The 25,589-nt window shown below is 35.3% G+C and overlaps 2 long non-coding RNA genes and 1 other non-coding gene across 3 annotated transcripts in view; 2 read left to right on the forward strand and 1 right to left on the reverse strand.

Annotated features, from left to right (window-relative positions):
* Positions 1-25,589, forward strand: part of LOC140743328 (uncharacterized) — a 231,818-nt gene that overhangs the window by 96,953 nt on the left and 109,276 nt on the right. The window lies entirely within an intron of this gene.
* LOC140743103 (uncharacterized) lies at positions 3,859-4,569 on the reverse strand. The gene is made up of 2 exons (XR_012102378.1): positions 4,215-4,569; positions 3,859-4,119 (listed from the first exon to the last, which is right to left on the reverse strand). It is a non-coding gene; the product is annotated as an uncharacterized LOC140743103 (long non-coding RNA).
* Positions 25,346-25,418, forward strand: TRNAR-UCG (transfer RNA arginine (anticodon UCG)). Its single transcript has one exon. It is a non-coding gene; the product is annotated as a tRNA-Arg (tRNA).

The raw sequence follows: 25,589 nt of genomic DNA on the forward strand, positions 1-25,589 counted from the left end.
TACAGATTTCATCAACTTCCAGAATCTGGCGGAATCTGTATTCACTCAAGCTACTCTTAAAAATAAAGACCTGCGTATAAAAAACATAAGAGTGTGCACATTTAAAAAGAATGCGAAAATTGAAGTTAAATATACAATGTTAGAGACTGGTGATACTTATGACATAGAAGTCTCCAAAGAATTACCTCCAAAGAATTTTAACGCAAGAGGAAAGGGTAAAGGGATTGGGAAAAGAAGTGCTGTTAGAGGTAAAAATACAAAAAATATAGACCAAAAAAATGAATCTGCAGCTGAAAGTACTAGTAATGACATAAGTCAAAGAAACACAGACAATTTGCCATCTCTTTATAATGAGAGGCTCCCAATTTCCATTCCAAAATACAATGACCTCAAAAAATTGTGCGACACCGGTATAATACCAAGAAGATTTCATTGTGAATATTTGAACCTTCCGAATAAATCGCCAGTTAAAGATACCCTCAATGAAACCGACGACGATGAAGATGTGATGACAGCTGATGATGATAACTAGATAAAATACCAAATAGAAAAAGTTATTCCAACCGAAATGGTCGGAATAACTTTTTCTATTAGGGAATTAAGATATTTTAATTTCACCATTAAAATAGTTTAATTTACCAATAGTTATCATCATAATCTGTCTGCTCATACCTAATTATTTATTCTTGTAATACTAGGTATATATTTCTTATATTAATATTTATATCATTTATATTATGTATTTTATTCATTCATTTTTCAGACAATTCATATTTTTCATCTGTCTTTCGTTTCCAATACGTTCATTAAATTACTAAATAAATAAGAATTCTGAGAAAACTATTATTTTTATCCATTTGTTGATTATAATTATAAAGCTAATTAAACGTAATTATTAAAAGTACAGACTGTTAATTAAAAGAGATAATGGTGTCAAAAGATAGCCATACACGTTGGGGTAGACCTGACGAGTTAACCTCTCAGGTCTACCGTAGCGTGTATAGCCTACTTTATTTTTACATTGATTACTAGGTGTGTAAGAACTTATACTTATACTTATTAGAACTGTTACTTTTAGAAAAGTTTTATAGACTGATTAGTGTGTCAAATATAATTATAACGCAGACATAAAAGTCGGAAATAAAAAATTGTATTAACAATAAATCGTTTTTTTTTGTATCCCTAAATTTCATTTAAATCTGTGATAACTAAGCTGAAACTAACATTAACCATGCAAATAACCTATTTCCATTGTGTTAAAATACCTTAATTATAGTAGATAATCTATGGTTACATCAAATTGCTACACTGTAAAAGTCCTTTACAACAGAATTACGTATAATTTTCTATTGCTCTTGTTGCTTACACTATGCTAGTCGGTTTACACATAAAATATTAGTAACGTAAGGTACAACTAAACATATTTTTTTAATGTAAGGGACATGCTATATTTTAAACCGCTGGGTATTCCTAAATCTTTCGTTTATAGCATGAAAGAAGATGATTTTCTAAGAAACTTTGATCTAGACACAATTAAAATTGAAGTAGACAGTAAAAAGTTATGGACACATAAACAAAAATAAAAACGTTTTTTGCCTCTCCTGAAAAACCGTGTTTTGTCCCTTACATTAATTGATACTTCTGGTATCGATATCATAAGGGATTGAGCTATTGGAACAACATGATAAAATAGACAACTGTTTGACATTTCGTTTCAAGATTAATTCATAGATATTCATTCATTCATTCATATCATACTTGCATAGAAAGCAATGTGTTACATTTTTGCTGTTTCAGATTTGCGGTATAACCCGCGCGTTCGTAAAACCTGATAAACAAATCATTTCATTTTATTCATTCATTTAAATCAACATAAAATCGATTTGGTAATTAAAATACGCTTCAACGCTATCTACCGGAATGTCGCTCAGTCCTGCGACTAAATGCCCAGATACAAACCTATTTACCTACGTAGTAGTATCTCAGTTAACACGGATACAATCAGATTTATTGGAAACTTCATAGATGGGGTTATTTTCGCCGATGTACGATAAACCTCCTCCTGTTTATGCTCTCCTGGTACTTTATCCGTCAAGTTTCCACGGTAGTTGACCTTTTAAGGTAGCGTCACACTTCCTCTGTTTTTTTCTTTTTTAGCAGCTATATAATTTAACTTTTATTTATGATAATTTTTAAATCTTTACCTGGATACATTAAGCCTCTGATATTTTCAATTAAATGCAATATACTACATAATATATTGCAATCATTTTTACGGACAAAAATATCAGATTGACTTGGAAAAGAGCTGATAATCATACTGATAATCATACATACGATAGGCAAGATTTTTAACAACACTGTATAAGATTTAACATAAAATAAGGAAATATTTAAGAAAACTACTTATGTATACATCGTAGAAAGGACCATGAAGCAAGATAAATACGAGCGTGTTTTAGAAAATCGGCCATTGCCTCAGTTCAAAGGAAGGTTCCCTGAAAATAAAAATTACATTTTTATGCGTGAAGCGACATCTTGCCATAAATCTAAGAGTGTGTTTATATTTCTGGCTAGAAAAAAATATTACTGTTGTGCATGGCCACAGAACTTACTAGACATGGACACTATAGAAAACATGTGGGAAGTTCACCCAAAAAGTGATCGTCAAACATGTAATTAAATTCAAGCTCCAGATGTTCGAAATCCTCATTAAAGACTGGCATCAGAACACTGAAACCCAGCTCAATGCCATGCACAAAGAGTGGGCCCTGTGTGGACCTTAAAAAAGCACCTTTTATAACACCTGAAATGTGTTTTTTGTTTCTCAATCACAATGTAAAACGCTTTTATTAATAAAAAATGTGTCTGATACAGAAACGCAAATATTTAATACATTGGGTTTAATTTATTTTTAACTTTTTAGTTCTTTTTTATTAACAAGTAATGAAAGCTTGTTTTTAATTCCAGATTTTATGGATATATTCCTTTCTTCAGTTCCACCATCAGACCCTGGTTACCATCTAGCACCAAAGTACTCGTTAAAACTATCAATACGAGCCTAAACTCGATGGGGTTGCGTCGCTTTATTACCGACTTCCTATGACCATTTTCCAGCTGCATCATCAGACCCTGATTTCTAGTAGCAAAGTATTAGTTGAAATGAAATCCGTCTCCCTTTCAATTCATACCTATATTGGGTTAGTTGAACAAAAATATGTACCTGCTCCGCCATTTTATGCTGGCGGCCATCTTGGATTTGAGTTTTTTTATAATAAGTTTTATTTTCAAGTATTTTATCCCTTTGATCCCCATATTGGGTGGGATGTCTTGAAATATGTACGCCGCCTATTTCTATATAGCCGGCGGCTATATTAGATTGCCAATAAAACTAAAGGAGATGTTTCAAAATGTATGGGCTCCCGGCCACCTTTTGTACATTATACTAAAAACTAAGAAAACATGCAAAAAACCATTCGTAGGGTTTCATTTTCTTCAAATCATGTTCGTTTAATTGTTTTAAAACAATAATTTACACTTAAACTTGCAACACAACAGTGGAAAAACATCATGGCGGTAGTGATTACCGTAATAATGTCATCTGTCATTCTCTTTTAACTTACTATATACATTATATACTTTTTATACATTTTTTTTATTTTTTTTAATATATTTTTTACACGAATGGGCGATATATAAATATTGTATTGTATGTATTGAGAAAAAATGCCTATATTTGATAAACATTAATAATATTTACTTTCATAAATCTTGACGTACAAACGTACCAAAATATGTATTTCTATACCAATTTATTTTAGTTAAAACATTTAAGTGTGTAAATAAAACAACTTTAAGTACACATTTAGATAATATTTTATTTATTGTTCACTTAGATACATTATTTATTCATTTTCAATATCTTCCCTTATCAATATTTTCATCCAATCATGTAGCAGCTTCTGTAATATCCTGTTCAGCTCAGCCCAAACTTCAAACAATGGTCATAATGTGAGCGCAGCTACCTACGAGTACGGTTCGTTGCCCAGCGATGCAGTTGCAATAATAACTGATTATTTTGTCATCCCAAGAATGTCCTTGTCTTGCTATTATAATTATCTAAAAAAAGACAAATGTAAAAAGATTAGCTTCTCTAGTTTAAAATTATTAACGATTATTTCACGATTAATACAACTAACTGATGTATATTTTACCTGATGATATTGAATCCTTGTCAACACAATCCATAGCGATCGCACGAAAATCACAAGAGTCCATAACACATAAGCTGGGTAAACAAGTAAGGTAGAATCAGTCCAAAATCGTAAGCAGCACAGAGCAGAACCATATTCAGGATTGAAATGGGATCTTCTCATCAGTACATATTTATTTAACGTTTACATTGGAGTTCACTATTATATAATATGTATATATCCACTTTTACACATATCAAATTAACAACTTCTTCTTTATTAATTTGACATGTCACTTACATCTATAAAACCAGATACTATTTAAAAGGTGGTTTTGTTATAATTATTATAAATAATTATTTAAATTCAGAAATAATGACGGGATACCTAAAACAAAAGCAAGGTTGTAAAGTACTAAGGTAACAATAACTTTACGACAAAAACAGCGAAATACAGAATTACCGACATCCAAAGAGTATAGTAACTTATGTGTGGGGTACACATAGATTCCCTGACCGACATCGACAATTTTAAAAAGTTGACATTGACAGTATTCCGCCATATTTAATATTTCAATGAGGAATGCTTACATTAAATATTTTTAAACAGGAATACTTTAGGTTATCAAAATATATGTGTATTTTTCTTCAATTATACAAATTATACGTGTTTTTTAGATATAGTGTACATGAGATGGCCGAAAATGAAACATCTCCTTTATATGATTGCATTGCCACGCGTAATTAATATTAAGATACGTGCTAAATTTCAGCTCAATCGGACACTAGGAAGTGGGTGAAATTTAGCTTGCAAGATTTGATTACAAACACCGGGACAGGTGAAACTGAATAAGCTTGTAAAAAGAGCTAATAATCTTCAAACGATAAGCAATATTTTTAACAACATTTTATTTGATAAGATACTTAATGCGATATAGTTATGCACAACAGCAACAAAAATAAAGTTATATAATGTTTTAGTAAAACCTGATAATAAAATATTTAAGAAAACCCCTTAAATGTGGCGTGTCTCTTAGGAAAATGATGTGGTACAGCGGACGTTATGCGCAATGCACATCGATGCGTGCAAGTATTGATCAAAATACAACCTGGAAGCGCGCTTCTACCAGGCATACATGAATTTAAGAATATCTAAACAAATATATTTGCAAAATGGCGCCAAATTCAATATTATGACTATGCGTGCTTGTCGAATAAGGCATTGTCAGTGTTCTCGAACAAAAATAAAGGAATCGGTAAAGATGCCCACTAAAATCGGTATATGACACAATAATAGAATATTAAATTTTGGCGAACGTTTTTTTACTTAACATACCTATATTTCACAGATTATTAGATTATTTCGTCCTGACGAGTTTTTTTTCGCCGACATTTGACTATTGTAATTATTATGTATGTATGTATTATGTAATTATTATTATTGATTTAGTAAAATGACAGGAATTTGTAAACAATTTCTTAAAATTCGCCACTTTGCATCAAAAATCGGTAAAAAATCGGGATAATTTACATCCTCTAAAATCGTGGAAAAATCAATGCATTTCGGTATTACGGTAGAACAGTGTCAAAATCGGTAGACATACCGAAAAATCGGTAGATTCGAGAACACTGAGCATTGTCCACAGCGCTGGACCAGTGCGAATTGGTAGACTTCACAAACCTTTGAAAACTTTTTTAAATTAAGATTTCTTAAGTCTGCAGGTTTCGTCGCGATGTTTTTCTTCACTGTTTATTAATTTCTAATACGCACATAACTTCGAAAAATCAGATGTGCCCCTCGATCAAGAGGCCACGTTTTTTACTGCTTTTTTAGGCTGAATAACTAAAATCTTAATAAAAAATATGCGTCATTTTGATTGTCCACGATGGACTCCACATCTACTTAACCGATTCGAATCAAATTTACACATCGTGTGTAGTTTGGTTCAACTTGAAAGATAGGATAGCTTACATCTCAATTTATAGTCGCAGTTTATTTGATTGTAAATTATTTGTTTATTACTTGGCAGCCACAACTATGTATTAGCTCCAAATGATTTTAACAGATGGCGGTACCTGATGAATGGATTGAGTAAGTATTCAATACATGGCGCTATGTTAAAGGTACAAACGTTTCATATAAGATTTTATTTATATATTAAGGTGGTTTGAAATCTAAGAATAAACATAGGCTACTTATTTTCGAATAGTTTTCTGTATATTAATATAATTTCAAGTTTTCTTAACGAAGTCGTCAATGAAATTAGGCGCTTACGTCGACTACGCTGCATAAAGCATAAGAGATCGTTCCCACTTGTCGTCTGTCGGCTCTGGGTTTTAATCGGATGATTAAGTGCCATAACATTTTGTATGAAGCTATTCACACTTGTTGGAAACCGATTTTGTGTCGGCGCCGACAAGAAATGTCGGGTGTTTTGTCAACCCTGTATGTGTCTGAACTTGCTCACCATGTGTGTGACTATAGCTGTTCAGATTTGATCTCTCCATGCTGCGTCACTTCTCAATTCTGTCATTAAGTCCTGAAATATTGCTAAACTAAATCTTTCCCTCAGAATTGGCAGCACCCAAAATTTTCTTTCAAGACGGCTAAGGGTCTTTCTTTGTTTTCTTCTTAAATAATACATACCAACAAGAACTTCGTCGATGTGTATGTAGGGTTGCCTAGCACAGAGTGGTAAAAATTGGTACCAGCTTTGACCATGGCTGACAACTGATTATTAACCGTTAATGTAAACAGAAGCTCCGACATCCGAATAATATACGGATCCTTTTGACGATAAGTGGGAACGAGCTCTAAGATATACATCAAAGTACTACTAGAGAATTGTAGCTTTTTAAAATAACCTACAACTAAGTAACTAAGTAAGTTATTTAATTTAAGTTATAATGATTTAATTTATATAAATGTAACTTTCAAATCTTTACCTAAACGCAACATGACTACTTCCGTAATTTTCACTTATTAATAATAATTGTAAGAAACGTATCGCATAATCATTTATGCGGACAAAATTATCGGATTGGCGTGGAAAATAGCTTATAGTCTTCAAACGATGCGTAAGATTTTTAACAATCGTTTATTTGATAATATACTTGATAAGATATTTGATATAGTCATGCACAACAACAACAATAACAACGTTATTATATAATATTTTACGTAAAACCTGATAAATAAATATTTAAAAAAAACACTAAAATGAGTGGAAAATGGTGTGGTACGTGAACAGGTGCGAACCTTACGCGTAATGCACATCGATGCATATTTTTTAAAAGGTGACAGTCAAGATAAGAACCGTGGACGATTTGATAGTTAAAATCCGCTTCTAACGCTATCTAGTGGAATGTCGTTCAGTCCTGCGACTGAATACACCGACACAAACCTATTTACCAACGTAGTATCTCAGTTAACACGGATACAACCAGATTTAGTGGAAACTGAATAGATGGGGTTATTTTCGCCAATGTACGATGAACCACCTCCAGTTTATGCTCTCCTGGTACTTTTTCCGACAATTTTCCACGGTAGTTGAACTCTTAAGGTGACGTCACACTTACCGTGTTTTTTACTTTTTCTATTTAACTTTTATTTATGATTATCTACAACTTTCAAAACTTTACCTGAATACAATATACTTCCGCAATTTTCACTTAAATCCAAAATACTAACGCTGTAGGATACGCATCCACCAGACGGGCGGATGGCTTTAATCCCACAGCTGGGACAGACAGGAGTCTGAACGATCGAAAATCTAAAGACGATGTTCGCACTAGCTGTAGGCCAAACAGATCAGGCACATACACGGCACGTACCTCAAATCTGCATACAGCCTCGATGACTCCCACCGGCGATAGTTCACAAGCTCGATGGTTGATGATGTCGGGTTCTGGGATGACGGGGTTCGAAATTTTGAAGAATAACGGATTCGTTAGCAGCGCGCGCGCGTCCGATCGGTGTTCGGTTAGGAGACGTTAATACGAATGTGACGTTGGTGACGGCCGTGTATGACAGGTGAAATTATCTGTCATCCGTCACTGTCATGACCATAGGCGAGATTAGAACATCGAATTAGGATTTGTATTTGATTGTAAACAAACACTTTACGGTAACGGAACATCCCGCCCACCAAAATACCTATGGTATTTTCTGGTCAATCGATAACATACGATATAGATAATGATAAACGATACTAATAAACGATAAATTAGGATACGATAAGAATAGATACGATTTACTTAACTAAGCATACGGTATAATTTAGAAAAATAGCCTAACTAAATCTACGACATGATGTGATACGATTTGCTTAACTAAAGTTACAATGTGATTCAATGCGATGTGATTACTAAAGTTAGAATACGATGTGAAAAGATTTAAGCTAAGAAAACGATACGATTTAAAACGATTTAAGCTAGTCTTCTATGGGAAGAAGACAGAGCTTAACCAACGGTCTTTGAAGGAGATGATTATTTGCGGTTTTAACCACAGCACTTCTGGCTATCCCATCCGCACCGAAGTGGAGCTTCACCACTCTGGCGAGAGCCCATTGCAAGGGGCCGCGATTGTCATCTTTAATTATCACCATCGAACCTATCGATAACGGTTGAGAATCCTTGGTCCATTTGGCGCGTTGCATTAATGAGTTTAAGTATTCGTTTTTCCATCTGGACCAAAAGTTCTGTTGAAAAGCTTGTAACAGCTGCCACCGATGAAGCCGATTTATATTTATGTTAGAGAGATCCTCATCAGGGACAGCAGTTAGAGGCTCTAAAGTGAGAAAATGACCTGGCGTTAAACAGGAGAGATCGTTAGGATCAGAACTGATAGGACATAAAGGCCGCGAGTTTAATACCGCTTCGATTTGAACGAAAAGAGTTGTAAGCTCTTCAAACGTTACAACCTGATCACCGACCACTCGATATAAATGTGATTTTGCCGCCTTTATTTGTATTTCCCACACGCCACCGAAATGGGGGGCACCCGGAGGGTTGAATTTAAACTCAATATTCTCGGCGCTAGAAGCGTGATGCATGAAAGACGATAGTTGGTTTCTAGCACCGACAAAGTTAGTGCCGCAATCCGCATGAATAACATTACAACGACCGCGGCGTCCCACAAAACGCCGTAACGCAGCGATAAAGCCTTCGGTTGATAATGTGGATACGACTTCTAAGTGGACCGCCTTCGTTGCTAAGCATACGAATAAACACAAATAGGCCTTGTCTAACTTGGCACCGCGATGAGAACCGAGTTTGATACGAAACGGCCCGCCGAAGTCCACTCCTACTATAGAAAACGGCTTAACTTGATTCAGACGAAATGATGGAAGATCGCTCATGAAAGGTTGCAATGGGTGTGGGTTCGTTCGGAAACATTTAATGCACTTAGAAAGGCGACGACGAATAGTGCGTTTAGCGGCGATGATCCAAAACTGTTGAAGGAGTAAGAAATGGGTAGTGTTTATACCCGGATGTAAATAATTTCGATGAATGTGATCAATGATTAAGTCGGTAAGAACGTGATTCGAAGGTAGGAAGGCAGGATGTTTATGTTCATATTCTAATCCTGATCGAGAAATTCTGCCGCCCACCCTGAGCACACCCTGCTCATCGAGAAACGGATTGAGTTTACGAAACGGTTTAGATATCGGTTTATTATTTTGCAAGTTACATATTTCAACTGAAAATGAATAATTTTGAACGTGTTTAACTATTTGCATTAATGATTTATGACGTTCAACATTATTAAGAAAATAACTACGGTTTGCCTGCATTGGATGTCGTGAATTGTGAATAAAACGGTTGAGAAAAGTTACAGTATTAACAATTTTACACAACGAAGAAAAACGATTTAATAATGTGTCGATAATGTTACCTTCAGTTTTTAAGGGTTCGTTGATGTTACCTGAAACTAGTGTCACTGATTTGCGTTCCTCCGAAGTAATAATTACCTCGTCATCAGTCGTATTAGTTATGCTGTCTGTATTTAAAGGCCAATATTTATGATCTTCAGCGAGCCAGCGGGGACCCGCCCACCATAAGGAATTATGAAGAAGTTGATTAGGAAACTGTCCACGCGAGCAGATATCGGCTGGGTTATCGCCAGAGGATACATGATGCCAACATTCAGGAGGTGTAAGGTCTTGGATATGGCTTACGCGATTTGCAACGAATGTGGCCCAACGTGATGAATGGGAGCGTAACCAGGACAGTACGACTGTTGAATCCGACCACAGATAGACAGCATCGATTTGTATACGATTAAGGTAGGTTTCACGCACAAATTTATATAAATCGGAGAGAAGCACGGCCGCGCACAGTTCCAACCGAGGCAATGAGATACGTTTAAGCGGGGCTACTCGAGCCTTCGCACATACAAGGAAAACTTTAACTGCACCGGCGTTACTAGTGACGCGTAAATAGATAACAGCGTCGTATGCTGTCTCTGAGCTGTCACAGAATCCGTGCAGCTCACACGAATTAGTATCATCACAGGTAAGTTTACGCGGTATCCGAAGTTGAACTAATTCCGGTAACTGATTTTTATATGTGTTCCAAGTACTAATGACGTCATTGGGAGGAGTTTGATCCCATCCAATACCGAGAATCCAAAGCCTTTGTATATACGATTTGATTTGTATTGTAATAGGCGCTAAAAATCCCAATGGGTCGAAGATTCGAGCGAGTTCACTCAGAATTGAACGTTTAGTACAAGGCCGATCTAAAGGTTTAAATTCGAAAAGAAACGCATCTGATGAAGAATCCCACTTTAGTCCGAGAACCTTTAAGGTTGAGAGTTCGGAATTGTCAAGAGACACAGATCCTCTAAGGCAATCTGAATCGGATAGATCCGATAAGAGTCGCGAATCATTGCTTACCCATTTTCTGAGTTCAAAACCGCCCAGTGTGAAAAGGGCCTTAAGTTGAATTTTTGCTTGTTGGCCAGTTTCAATAGTGTCACATCCGGTCACGACATCATCGATGTAGACATCCGACAAAACGATTTTCTTCGCAATAGGGTACGAATCTCCCTCATCTTCTGCAAGCTGTAGCAGCGTACGGCATGCCAGAAATGGGGATGAAGATACATCATACGTTACAGACGTATTCAGACGGTACTCTTGAAGTGAATCATTAGGCGAGACTCTCCAAAAAATACGTTGATAGTCGCGGTGATCGGGTGCGATAAGAATTTGGCGATACATTTGTCGGGCGTCACACATAAAAACAATGTTATGTTCCCTAAAGTGCAAGAGGATTTCCAAAATGTTTGGTTGTAATTTTGGACCGATAAGCTGGGAGTCATTTAAGGAACGGGAGTGAAGGTCCTTAGCCGACGCATCAAACACGACGCGAAGACGAGTAGTTGTCGAGTCAGGACGTAACACGCAATGATGCGGTATATAATATTTTCCCGCACCTAACTCATCAGTGGGGACTAAGGACATGTGACCAGCGTCAATATAGTCAGTCATGAAGTCAACATACTGAGCGCGTAAATTCGGATCACGTGACAATCTACGTTCGACATTACGAAAACGTCGCAAGGCTACATCACGAGAGCCCTCGAATATAGGTTCGGAATCGTTTTGAAACGGTAAGCGTACGATATAACGTCCAGATGAGTCACGTGAATGATCAGATACAAAAGATTGTTCGCATTTTAATTCATCTGGAGTTAAGGATAACGGTTTTGGAATAGAATCGAGTTGCCAAAATCGCTGAACTAATGAATTTAATTCATTATCCATATCTAACGAAGTGTGTACTAACGTGGTAGAATCTAAACGAGTTTTACCTAAAAGGAGCCAGCCGAACACAGAATGAAAGGCAGCGGGTTGATTGGAGGTTCCCTTTATGCGTTGATTAAGGAGCGATTCCGCAAAAACATCTGCGGCAAACAATAGGTCGATGGAACCGGGCACGTCGAAGCCGGGGTCCGCTAACGGTAACGATTTGATATGTGACCAACCGGTAGTATTTAATTTAGCGATAGGTTGGTCACCACATATTTTTGAAATGACATGCATATCTAAAGTATAAATAATTTTATCGTTAGTACCTACACAGCAAGTGACGTCACCAACAAGTGAAGTCGGTACATCACCGAGACCGCTTACGTTGGAAGTAGCCCGATTAGGTATAAGATTTAAACGTTTAACAGCTGATTCCGTTATAAAGTTACTTTGGCTACCTGTGTCGAACAAAGCACGGAACGATTGCATAACACCTGACGCATCCCTGACTTGTACGATCGCAGTTGCAAGCAAAACAGTTGTGTGATTAGGGGACCTTAAAACCAAAGACGATGAGGATTGATTTGATTCGATTTTATCGCGATGGAGTAAGGTATGATGCTTACGTTTGCACGTACGATACGAAAATACCGATTTGCAGTCTTTTAATTGATGAGAAGGCTTCAAACAATTAAAACACCAACGCTTATCACTGGCGATCTTCATACGTTCATCGATCGATTTATTGATAAAGTCAGAGCATGCTAATATTGAGTGTAAGTTGTTACAGAACTCCTTACACTTGCTTGTTGTGTACGGAACCGTATTTGATATCGATGTACTCGCGCCTTGAGGTTGATTATTCGCAGCAACAAGTACATGCGACGTATGATTGCGTTTAGTTTGCGTAGGTAATAAATTTTGCGAAGATTTATTTATTTTATTTGACTCAGAAAAATGTTTATCGCGTAATAAAGCTTCACACTTAGATTGTAAAAATTCTTTTAATTGTTGATATGAAGGCAATTCACATTCTGAATATTTTTCTTCGAAGTTACGACGGAGACCCGTGTCAAGTTTCGATAGAATATGATACACAAGAACGAAATCCCATTGATTAATCGGTAAGTTAATTGTTTTCAGAATGCATAAGTTTTCTTCAAAAAGATCAAGTGATTTACGAAATTCATAAGCGTTATTGCATTTAAATTCAATGTTTAAAATATCGCGCCAACAAGTAAATGCTAGATCGCGTTTATTCTTATAACGCGCGATAAGCGCTTCGTACGCATCACGGTAGTGTTCATGAGTCATAGGAAATGTTTTAACAGTCGATAGTGCTTCGCCGCTGAGCGAAGAAATGAGATAATGAAACTTCTCGGTATCGGTAAGCGAATTCGAGTTGTGTATTAATGCGTTAAAAGTATCGAAATATTCAGGCCATTTTTTGATGTTACCACAAAAATTCGGAAGTGCAATTTTAGGTAACCGAATATTTGATGACGTATTATTACAAGTTTGAGACGATTCGATTTTAGTTAAATTACGATAAATAGATAAAACTCGAAAATACATATCATCAAAACGTTCCTGAATTTCATTATCCTCATTTTCAGGATCATTTAAAATTTCTAAAATTGTAAAATGAGCATCTTCGAAATTAGCGGCAATTTGTTTAACTTCCTGATGATACGATAAAAACAAATCTCGCTGCGATGAGTCATCTGTGGCCAAGATACCTATTTCTAAAGCCTCGGTTAACCGTTTATAAGCGATAGTTCGTTTCCTACGCAATGAAGGCAAATCTTGATGGGTATAATCGATATCAACCGATTTTGATTTAGATCGTTTAAATGTACTTAATTTACGAGCCGAATGTTTTCTTAAAATCGACATTTTAAGAATTAGTAAATAAAAAAAAAAGATCTCGTAAAAAAATAAAAAAATATATATTAAAAAATATTTCGATTTTATAAAAGATATTTTTTTTTTTATAATATAAGAATAGCAGACGAGCATGCAGTCCACCTGATGTGGCTACTGCCGCCCATGGACATCTGTAATCAACCCCAGATAGGATTAGATATTCCTACCTGAGGTCGGCCACAGATGCGCCGCTACCCCTGAGGACTAAGCTGGAACGCCTCGGAAAAGTCTGTCTCCCTTACCACACCCTTCAAACCGGAACACAGCAGCGCCTAACACTGCTGTTATTAGGTAGAAATAGGTGTGGCGGTGGTGCCGCCGGAGTCGAACCACAAAGGGTTCTACCACCTTTAAATTCACGAATAATTCACGATGATTCACGAAAGCAGTTGGTATAACGTTAGATTAATTATGGAAATTATTTAAACACATAAGAATAAAATCGAAAAAATAATTCCGTATATATTCGATTAAATTAATCGTTTACAAAGTGATTAGTACAAATATTCAAACGGTTATACAAATACAAGTTCAAGTATCCGAACGCGCTTCGCAACGTCGACGCGTAAAAATATCGAGATACCTTCTATTTTGTGACAAAAATGTTAACACTAGATGATTGTGCAAATTACAAAAAACTTTGATTCTATTGTTCTAATTTCGAGAATATTCTTTGTAAAAAGGGTTATACTACGAGAATAATGATGAACAACGTATGTAAAAGTGATATTATTGCGAGCCGATGTTAAATTAAGCACCGATAAGTGAAAAGTGATTGCCTAATTTGATCTCACAATAATTAACGATAAATACTACGTGTATAACTACGATTAATACGATTTAAGATCCGATACCCTGATCGATGGTGATAATTAGTTTGTGAACATATTATAGTGTAACTAAGTACGATATTACTACACAAAACACTTGATATGTACTTCTGACGGGATGGAATAGCCTAGAATGTGATGGATAAGTACAGTTTAAAACGATAGTTCGATTATAAAATTCTAAGCTAGCGATATGACCAGAAATACCACGTATTCAATGTTAATTACACAATTAGATTAGGTGGGGTCCCGGGTTTCGGCACCATAAAGATGTAGGATACGCATCCACCAGACGGGCGGATGGCTTTAATCCCACAGCTGGGACAGACAGGAGTCTGAACGATCGAAAATCTAAAGACGATGTTCGCACTAGCTGTAGGCCAAACAGATCAGGCACATACACGGCACGTACCTTAAATCTGCATACAGCCTCGATGACTCCCACCGGCGATAGTTCACAAGCTCGATGGTTGATGATGTCGGGTTCTAGGATGATGGGGTTCGAAATTTTGAAGAATAACGGATTCGTTAGCAGCGCGCGCGCGTCCGATCGGTGTTCGGTTAGGAGACTTTAATACGAATGTGACGTTGGTGACGGCCGTGTATGACAGGTGAAATTATCTGTCATCCGTCACTGTCATGACCATAGGCGAGATTAGAACATCGAATTAGGATTTGTATTTGATTGTAAACAAACACTTTACGGTAACGGAACAAACGCATTGCAATCATTTTACGGACAAAAGCATCGGATTGACTTGGAAAAGAGCAATAAAAATCTTAAAACAATAGACAAGATTTTTAACAACACTTTATTTTTACCGACACATTTGGTTTGAATGACAATTCATGAGTGACGTCATTGTAAATACAATAAATGGGATGCCAAAATGGCCAAATTTTATGCACAGGGGATTATGGTAGGTATGGGTAGATATAACATGAAAGGGTAATGACGTTACTAAAAAGCTTGTTTTTATAATCTTTTAAATATAAAATTATATAATTCGCTTATCATATAATTTATATAACAGATTGTTTATATCCATTACAGTGGATACTTACCACAACACAGATAAAGTCGCGGACATATTATAATATCAAGTAAAACTGAGTACATCTACATAATTCGTTGTGTTGTACCTATGTAAGTATGTATCCTTATTCTAAAATATGCCACGGTTTGAATATACTTTTTGTAAAATGAAAATGTGAATGGGAAATTCGCGCACCTCTGATTTTTCACAGTTATGAGCCCATTACAAATTAATTAATTTTAAGGTTGTAGAACTCTTTGTGGTTCGGCTCCAGGGGCACCATTGCCACACCTATTTCTGCCTCATAACAACAATGTTAAGGGATGCTGTGTTCTGGTTTGAAGGGTGTAGTAACGGAAACGTACTTTTCCGAGGCGTTCCAGCGCTCTTCAGACTTCAACCTTTCAGAGCCCTCAAGGGTAGCGGCGCTCAGCTGACCGATCTCAGGTAAGAACGTCTTATCCTATCCGGGATTGATTACAGATGTCCATGGGCGGCAGTAGCTACTTACTATCACGTGGACTGCATGTTCGCAAATATACCTACCTACGGCAGGCTTTGAAAAATAGATATTAGCAGACACTGGCGGGATAGTATAAAATTATAAATATTCGTTTTCACAGTGATATGAATATGAAACTTAAATGCCGACCACAAAAATACTATAAAGAACGCATTCCTAGAAGTTATGAAGTATAATTTGGTGAAAGGTTAACGGTTTACTTAAACGATAAGCGACCACGCAGTGGAAGATTTCTGTAGCAGATACATACATGCTTAGCAACCGATAACGGGCATATAACAATAACCTTTTTTCTTTAGCACAATTTATTAATGTATAAAATTATGTAAAATAAAAGTAGTTTTCCGTTAATATTTTCTAACCTATTCGATACACTATACCTAATGTCTTGTTTGAATTAAATATTGTGAATAAATATTTGACCTTGAGTTTAATTAGAGTTCGAGAATAATCTCGCAAAATATAATTTTAAATAAGCATTTAAATGCGTATTAAGTGAATTTATACAATTTTCTAATAATGCTGTGTGATATTCTATTTTAATCAGAATAAAACATTGTAATTTAGAGTGATCACTCTTTAATTTTGTTTTGTATGATAGGGTAGGTAATGGTAGTTCAATATCCTCCATGGCAATATGCACACGTCTCGTATTTCGACTCAAAGGGAATAAATAGGGAATAAATACTCTGCTCCAGTATAGATTGAAAAATAAAATTGAAATTGGTTTAGTAGTAACCAAAAATAATAATAAAAACCTGGTACAGAACTCCAGGTTTAGTTTATTTAGTTATTATTACATACATATTTATTTAGTTATTATTACATGTATGAACGGGTTATAATGATTAAATTAAATAGCACAAATTACAAGTATGTAATACATCATGTAAAAATACAAATCCTTAAGGTTTTTTTGGCCGCCCATGATAGATTTTAATGAGACTCCTTAAGAGACTTCGAATGTTAGTCCAGTTAGTACTTTTATATAGTCATATCGGTCCATTATTGTCCCCTTTTTAGAAGCTGGAGTCGGTGAGGAAACTCGTTTATGAGTTCGATATTCTTTTATTATTCGGTACTCAAATGTACGCCGGCAGTTTCTGCAGTTTTTTTTTTGCTACATCTTTACTGTAACTAAAACTATCTTTTGGTCACATTTCTTCGCTAATTTTATAAATATTGCATATTACTGTTTTCTCCGAGGAACTGAGTGAACATCTCGCTCGTTTCTTCCTTGGAGAAGAAAACTTCTTCAGGCCACTCGGACCCGTTTGGAAATCACTCATTATAACAAGAACAACAAAATAAACAAAACAAAACAAAATAAACTCAACAAAATAACAGAACAACAAGTTACGTGTAAAGGGAAAGTAAAGGGACAGCCCTACACGTTAAGGATGCATCGCGCCAGCCCTACACCGTTCTCACGCTGCATCGTGTCTTCGCGGAACGGTCAACACTGACGAGGCGCGTCCCACGTGCAGGTGGCCGTCCGCCATGGGAACAGTTCACCTCCATCGCGGAAAGTGACTCTACCTATCTCATATATATTTTTTTATTCCTTATTGTTACAAGTTGTGTTAAAATTAAAATAAAAAATTTAATTCAATCGTGAAATAGACTGCAATTATTTCGTCGACGCCCAGCTTCCATAACTAACACTATAAGGGCCGATTTCACCAACGTCGCATAAATCTTATTCCCAGAATAAGTCGTTAGTTACTCGCAAGTAAGCCTATTTTACGTTTTACCAACATTTATCCTAGAGACAAAATCTCTATACTGAAATAAAGTCGTATACCGCCGATTTCGGTCGAATAAGCGGCTATTCTTAGATTAGTAGTGTCATTTTTCTGTCACTGTATTGTATGTTGTACAACTTGTACTTATTACTTATATCATTGATTAAAACCTTAATAATGGCACGTCGTCTAAAGACAGAAAATCGTTTTTTTTAATAGTACTTTATATAATTATATAAAACAATAATAAAGATTTGTTGACGTCAAATTAAAAAAATCGAAATACGACAAAACTAAACCAAAAAGCTACCTAAACCAAAAAAGCTCGGGATCACTTAACAGTGATCCCGAGCTTATTGTATATTATGTACTAACAATACTCGTAATCGTAAGCAAACGCAGCTTATGATGAATTTGAGCAGCCATGTTGTAAACATCATTATAACACGACCAAATTCGGAGAGTGCGTTTCGTTAATGCTAAGCTGTCAATATGAGCAAAATGATTTATTTTTGTATTTGTAACAATGAATTATTATTGTAAAGTTACATATAAATTAATATACATTAGTATACATAAAACAATCTCTAAATAATAATTTAATAATATACTAGTGTAGTGTATGACTTTTTGTACCAATAAAATATTATTAAATTGTATTATTGTTAATAATGTATATTAAAACAATATTTTAGTACAAAAATATATATAATAAAATTCCATTTTATATTTAGATATATTTGTACTAACCGAACCAGTATAAGTGGCGACCCTGCACGTGACGAAAAACAAGAAGATACTCGTATGTGCTAAGAGAATCATAGAAACTGATTTTAGGGGTAATTCAGTAAACATTTTCTTGTTATTATTGCTGGCTTTTCAAGTCTGACATTGTTTTACTTTATGTGTTTACCCTTTCGCTGGATTTATGGAAAGTATGCTTGTACTTATGTATTCGCGTAAGTCGTTTGGATTCTCTGGTATAATTATTAACATATTTTACATCAAAAATGTTATTGAGTATACGGCCAGTAGGCGGGGTTAATCACAACAGATGAAAACCTGTTATAAATACACGTCCATTTCTAATGTCATATGATTCTATAATTGCCAGGTGGAATAAAAACCGCCGAAAAGACACTTAGCAAAATAATAAAAGGTCAATTATTATTTCAAATAATAAAAGGTTACATCATAACCTGTTATGTATAGATAGTGCGTATTATAATTACCGTATTAACCCTTACCAACTGACGTACGTCTGTGAGACGTCAATTAAATTTTAAAGCTAAATATTTTTTTTAACTGGACTCGTACGAACTAGTGATTTCTGGTACCTTCCTAGGTTTTATGGATATACGAGTAGCAGTAACAGTTGAATGAGTAGGGCAGCTTGAACAGGTACATATTACCTCCTCCACGTCTGTGAGACGTAACGTCATATTTAATGTAAGTTTTTCTTGTGATCCATTTTTTTGTTTTATCGATATTATGAACGCAAATTAAGACCGTTGGACTTTTGGAGGCTCAAAATCATACCAGAAATCCAGGAAATAGTATAGGAATTGGAAATTATTCGGTCAATCAATCTAAATTATTCAGAAATAAAAGATTCATCAACTGAGGAAAATGAGTTTCTTCCGTTAGACACGACTTTCTGTTGGATGGGTAAGATATATATCCAGTTGCCGATCTTATATCTGGTAATGTTGTATCTTCCAAAATTGAAGAATTCAGTCAGTGGTCAGTCATATTGTGCAAGCCCTTAATTAATGTTTTGTACTGTAATATATAAATAAAGGTATTGGGTCAAAGTGCCTGTAGGTATACTAAGGAAAGCTTGGTTTACATAACATAAATAGTTACGTTACAGTACTATGAATATACATTCGTACATTGCTGTGATGGCCCAATTTAGCCGACTGCCTTATCTTTTGGTATAAAAGAAAAAATAAAAGAAATATGGCGAAACATTGCGTTGACAACATTTGAGTTTTATGATGCTTTTAGTTCAGTTCAGTAATAATGAAAAAATTAAAATAGTGATAGTGATGACGGAATGTTGACTCTGTTCAGCGTTGTTGAGTCATCCTGACCACTGAGTTATGTGTATGGGATAGAATCCCAGGCAGCAAAAACATTTTTACCTATAGATATATTGAGTGTATATTGATATAGTGAGTGTATTGGCGTTTATTTATTTAGAAAGAAAGAAATAACTTTATTACGTAATGCATTGTACACACACATAACAACAACAAATTATCTTAATTATTTAGAAAATAGTGGGATATAGGTAAATCGAAAACTTAAGATACTTAAAATGGCAACACAAACGAATAAAAACGTAATAATTAAATAAATACGTTACAGTATATCCCTATGTTTGTATGTATACATTACATACGGAAGAGGCACTCACTCAGCATTAATGCAAGAGAGTGTTGCACCACGGCGCTGGTTTTCAGTGAGTGAGGGCTCACGTGGGTTGAGTGAGTGACTCACGGATATGCGTACAACGAAAAGAAGTAAGGGGTAATACGTGAGCCGCTGAGTTCCAAATAATTGTTATGACGCAGGTAGACGCATTTTGTATTTACCACTGGGAGTGTTTGGTATTGCTCAATATGAACTGTGCTTGTGAATAAGATAAATTATTATTAATAGCATATTAGGAGTGTATGCCAGTAACAATGTGATGTTTTATGTAGTTATATGAAATTTACAAGTTGTGAAGAATTTAGTACTGTTGGGGTACCTAAAAACTTAAGTGTTAGTTCTATAATACTTAGAACAGTACTGAAAAAACTAAAAGTGGTATTTCTACAATAATTAGAACGGTACCGATAAAACTAAAAATGGTAGTCGCCAATATAATTCTAAATCCTACAATAATTGGGGTGGTGCCGATAAAACTGAAAGTGGTAGTTCTACAATAATAAGAACCAATAGAATTCTAAATGGCAGTCCTACAATAATTAGGGCGGTGCCGATAAAACGTAAAGTGGAAGTCTACAATAATTAGAACGGTACCAATAGAATTCTAAGTGGCAGTCCTACTATAATTAACTAGGGCGGTGCCGATAAAACATAAAGTGGTAGTTCCAAAATAATTAGAACAGTACCCATATAATTCAAAGTGGCAGTCCTGCAATAATTGGGGCGGTGCCAATGGAGTCGAAAGTGAAAGGTCTACAATAATTAGAACAGTACTAATAAAATTGAAAGTGGTAGGTCTACGATAATTAGAACGATACCAATACAATTTAAACAGCGCTATATAAATTGCTATAGAAATTAGAACGGCACCAACAGTTTTAAATCATGGTCCTCTTGACAGAGAACGGTACGAACAACATTTCGTCATGAAATGAACAGTACCCACCGTAATTCCTATCGCAGGTAGTCAAGTAAGTTAAACACAAAAGTAAAGTAAGTTAAACACAAAAAGCAGTTTGTGTTGTATGGGGACCCCATACAACACAAACTGTTATTCGATATTTTTCCAACTAACTTTTGAACCGTTAAAGGTAGACGGTTCAAATTTTCACAATGTGTGTACTTTAATGGCTGCTGCACAATTAAACACTAGAAATTAAAAAAAATGAAAATTTTGGTTGTACGGAACCCTCCAGGTGCGGGTTTGACTTGCACTTGGCAATTATTTGCAATTATTAGTAACGCGCAGACCCGCGTGCCACAAGGGAAAGTCGCGGGCCACACACCACCCGTGGGTGTCGGGTTGCCGACCGCTGGTGTTGAATATTAGCTTTTAGAAATTTGCTGATAAAGTATTTATTGATGCATATGTACATAGGAATGTTTTTGAAATTCTACTAAGGAGGTAAAAGAAGTGTTATATGTATGTATACGGGAATCTGTCAGGTTCGAAGTCAGAAACGTGATTTCAGATAACGTCTATTCAGACAAATACACGACAACGTGGACGGGTGCAAATTTCGTATATAATAATGCGTAAGTTTATTCAAACATGGCCTACATTTTGGTATACTGATTAGGTACATCGCAACTACTTTGGACACACTGCTTGCCAACATTTTGTCCTGCCGTGGGGTATGGTTGTGGTTATGCGTAGTATAGCGATGGTGATGTGGTATACACAAAGACCTTGGATTAAAATTTTGGGATAGAACAGGGCTACAGTATCCCCTGCTTGTCGTACGAGACTAAAGGGGGACTTCTGGAGTTGCGGGCGGCAAGAATGGGAGCTCTAACCGCTCAGCCAGAGACCCTGGAAAGAACCACTGTATGTAAGGCCCCATATAACATGGACGGTTCCTATGGAATAGTGTAAATAATAATTATTGTATCCTACTACCTACCTAGTACCTACCTCGATAAAAAAATTTCATCTTATATTTTAAATAAAGGTTCATTATGTTTCTGAAGAAAACTTGACCAATTTAGGTACACAGTGACGAAAAAAAAGCTTTTATTAATTAAATATTAATTCTACTTTATCGTTAAAATTGTTAAAGGTACAAATTTACGATTACAGTTATTTGTATATCATATCATATTTTTTTACGCGGGCGAAGCCGCGGGTTCTGCTAGTACCTACTACATATTAGACATTCACTATTTTTATAAATATGCCCTTCATTTTTTAATAACCGACATACCTTTTATTATTCAATTCGATTTACTTAGAAGCTGCATAGGTACAGCTTAAGTTCCATAAAACTAAAGTTCCACAGAACTTTCGGTGAATAGTATAGATTTTAAATTCTTTGTTTTTGACCTTTACCAAATCTTTAGCTCCTCCAATTTTGAACGTAGTCTGTCACATATAATTCCTTTGTATTTTCACAATGATCAGAGTTTTCAAATCTAAAAGAAAAATGTCAGGGTTAGAATTGGAACAATCATATCAAATAAATTTCATTTTGAAGACATAAAAGCGAATCTGTCGTTATTTTTATTTTCAGTGTCCAATGTATTTCCTGCTATATAGCTACTACTGCCTCCATTTTGTTGCAATTTAGTACTTGATATAATGACAGTTAGCATCAGTAATAGCACAGTATAATATATATCTTTATACTGTGGTAATAGCGACGGGTTCAGGTTGCAAAAAAATATAATTTTTACACCAACTGTTTCCAGGATTAAAATTCATATTAGCTTGTGTATCTGAATGATGTAGTACTCTAGTAGTAGTTTACACATATTTCCATAAGTTGTATCAGCGTTTGATGTCAGGTCGCAATTCCAAATGAGTTGTTTCTTACGCAGTCAAAAAAAAATGTGTAGCCAAAAAATTCTCCATTCATAATTTTATTTAAGTCATCTATTATTGTTTTCGCCGCAGACGGTATTGGTTTCGACGTAGAAACATTTGACACTTCGGTATATATTATTGTTTGCCATTGCCGTTCGCCATCAACATTTTTCATGTGTCTTTTTCTTCCGCGACTCCATGTTTGAAATATTACATTATTTTTTTACTTCATTGTAGATGACTATGTTTTTCAATATTTTACGATAACTTAGCCTGGGTCCATAACCTGTTGGGAAACCCCACACGGGGCCACAGGAGAACGAGAAAATAAACTATGAAATATAGTAAAATAAAATTAATTCCAAAAAGATACTTTATATTATATCGAATCATTGACAGAATGACAAATCAGAAGAAGTAAAATATATCTTTTTCAGCTGCCAGCTTTATCATGTACAACCTACTTGAATATTATACATTATGAGAGGCTTGGATTTTTGCTATATTCCAACATTTACATACATACCTACATACATACATACAACCCAAGCTAATAAATCGTGTTAATAATCATATTCTGGACTGAAATTTTTTAGACAGCCCATTTGCAATATACTTTTTGACATATTTAATTGGATATATCAAAACGTTTCGTCCATTAACCAGCTCGCTGAAGGTCATGTATATCGGGATTTTAGACCAAAAACAATTAATTATTCGTCCTGGTTTTAGCAAATTAAACAGGGATAACTGTTAAAAAGCCTTATTTTTAAGTAGAAAAAGTTTGACAACATTAATAACATTTTATTGATAAAAAAAATTGTCTACAAAATGTTATTTCAATATTTAAATCATTCCTTTATAACGTTATATCAATCCAGTTCAAGTGTAGAAGTGATTTTTTCATAAAAGGGTTAAAAAACATGCAGGATTTTCGAATTATAGAGGGTTCGCTTTGCTTACCCTAATTAAATAAAGCGTAGTTTGTGTGTATACCTGCGATATCTAAGGACGAATTTGTAACTAAAATCCGCTCCTAACGCTATCTACCGGAATGTCGCTCAGACCTGGTACTAAATGCACAGACACAAACCTTACCTTTACCCACGTGGTAGTATCTTAGTTAACGTGGATACAACTAGATTTATCGGAAATTGAACAGATGGGGTTGTTTTCAATATACGATATACGATGAACCACCTCTCGTTTATGCTCTCCTGGTACTTTTTCCGCCGATTTTCCAGTTTGGTGATTGAACTTTTAAGGCAGCGTCCACACTTACCCTGTTTTTTCCATAGCAATTATTTAATTAAACTTCTAAATTTTCTACCTAAATGCAATATACTTCCGTAATTTTCACTTATATGCAAAATACGAATGTATTGTAAGAAACGTAATAATTATCATTTATACGGAAATAATTCTCGTATTGACTTGGAAAAAAAGAGCCAATAATCTTCAAACGGTAAGCAAGTTTTTGAAAATACTTTATTTGATAAGATACTTTATGCGATATATTTATTACGCAAATCCTGATAAATAAAATACTTGAGAAAAGCACTAAAATGTGGCGTGTCTCTTAGGAAAATGATGAAGTAGTACAGCAGACCTTATGCGCAATGCACATCGATGCGTGCAAGTATTGATCAAAATACAACCTGTTAGCGCGCTTCTACCAGGCACACATGGATTAAAGAATAACTCATCAAAAACATTTGTAAAATGGCGCCAAGTTTAAAATTATGATTACGCGAGCTAGTCGGATTAGGCTTTGCATACCGCGCTGGCCCATTGTGAATTGGTAGGCACATATCATTGAAAACTCTTTATTTAAATTAAGATTTCTTAAGCATGCAGGTTTTCTTACGATGTTTTCCTTCACCGTTTAAGCAAGTGATAATTAATTTCTAATACGCACATAACTTCGAAAAATCAGAGGTGCGTGCCTGGAATTTGAACCTCGGACCTCTCGATCGAGAGGCCGAGTTTCTTAACCACTAGACTATCACGGCTTAAAAATGGACACATGGTTTCGTAATTATTTACAAGGCATAAAATTCATGTGATACTAAAATTTGAATCTTGTTTGCAAGGATCGTGTGGCCTAATGGATAAGGCGTCGGACTTCGGATCCGAAGATTGCAGGTTCGAGTCCTGTCACGATCGGTGGGTCTACTCTAGCAGTGTTATTTTTTTCTTATTGTTATTGTTTTCTTATTGTTTTTCGTAATGTTGGGAGTAAAATTATTTGTTTTTGAAAAAAAAAAAGCTCTCCTAGTACTTTTTCCGACAATTTTCCAGTTTGGTAGTTGAACTTATATGCAGCGTCACACTTTC

This window comes from Epargyreus clarus, unplaced genomic scaffold (assembly GCF_041222505.1).
Source record: "Epargyreus clarus isolate Ecla_fem2 unplaced genomic scaffold, WU_Ecla_fem_2.2 ptg000007l, whole genome shotgun sequence".
Lineage (NCBI taxonomy): Eukaryota > Metazoa > Arthropoda > Insecta > Lepidoptera > Hesperiidae > Epargyreus > Epargyreus clarus.